The sequence below is a fragment of the Xiphias gladius genome, chromosome 11, assembly GCF_016859285.1.
Source record: "Xiphias gladius isolate SHS-SW01 ecotype Sanya breed wild chromosome 11, ASM1685928v1, whole genome shotgun sequence".
NCBI classification, from domain to species: Eukaryota; Metazoa; Chordata; class Actinopteri; order Istiophoriformes; family Xiphiidae; genus Xiphias; species Xiphias gladius.
Window position 1 is genome coordinate 13,197,156 of NC_053410.1, and position 300 is coordinate 13,197,455.

Consider the following 300-nt stretch of genomic DNA (forward strand, 5'->3'; position numbering starts at 1 on the left):
ATACTGCAGTTCATTACGAAAAGGAATGTGAGGATCCATTAATAAAATAACAACAACAACAACAGCAACAAAGAAACAAAAATAAAAACCCACAACATTTTTTTTCCACATGGTATTCTTCACACTGTTTTTCTTCAATTTATATTTTATAATATATATATTTATATAATCTCTTAAAGTCATTCTGGAAATGTTCAGGCCTGTGAGAGAGGGAGGGCATGATGGGTGAGTTCTGAACGCCCATGGGTCCTTTTGGCCCAAAGTGTGTAACGCTGAAGATGGGCTAGATGCACCGGCGTC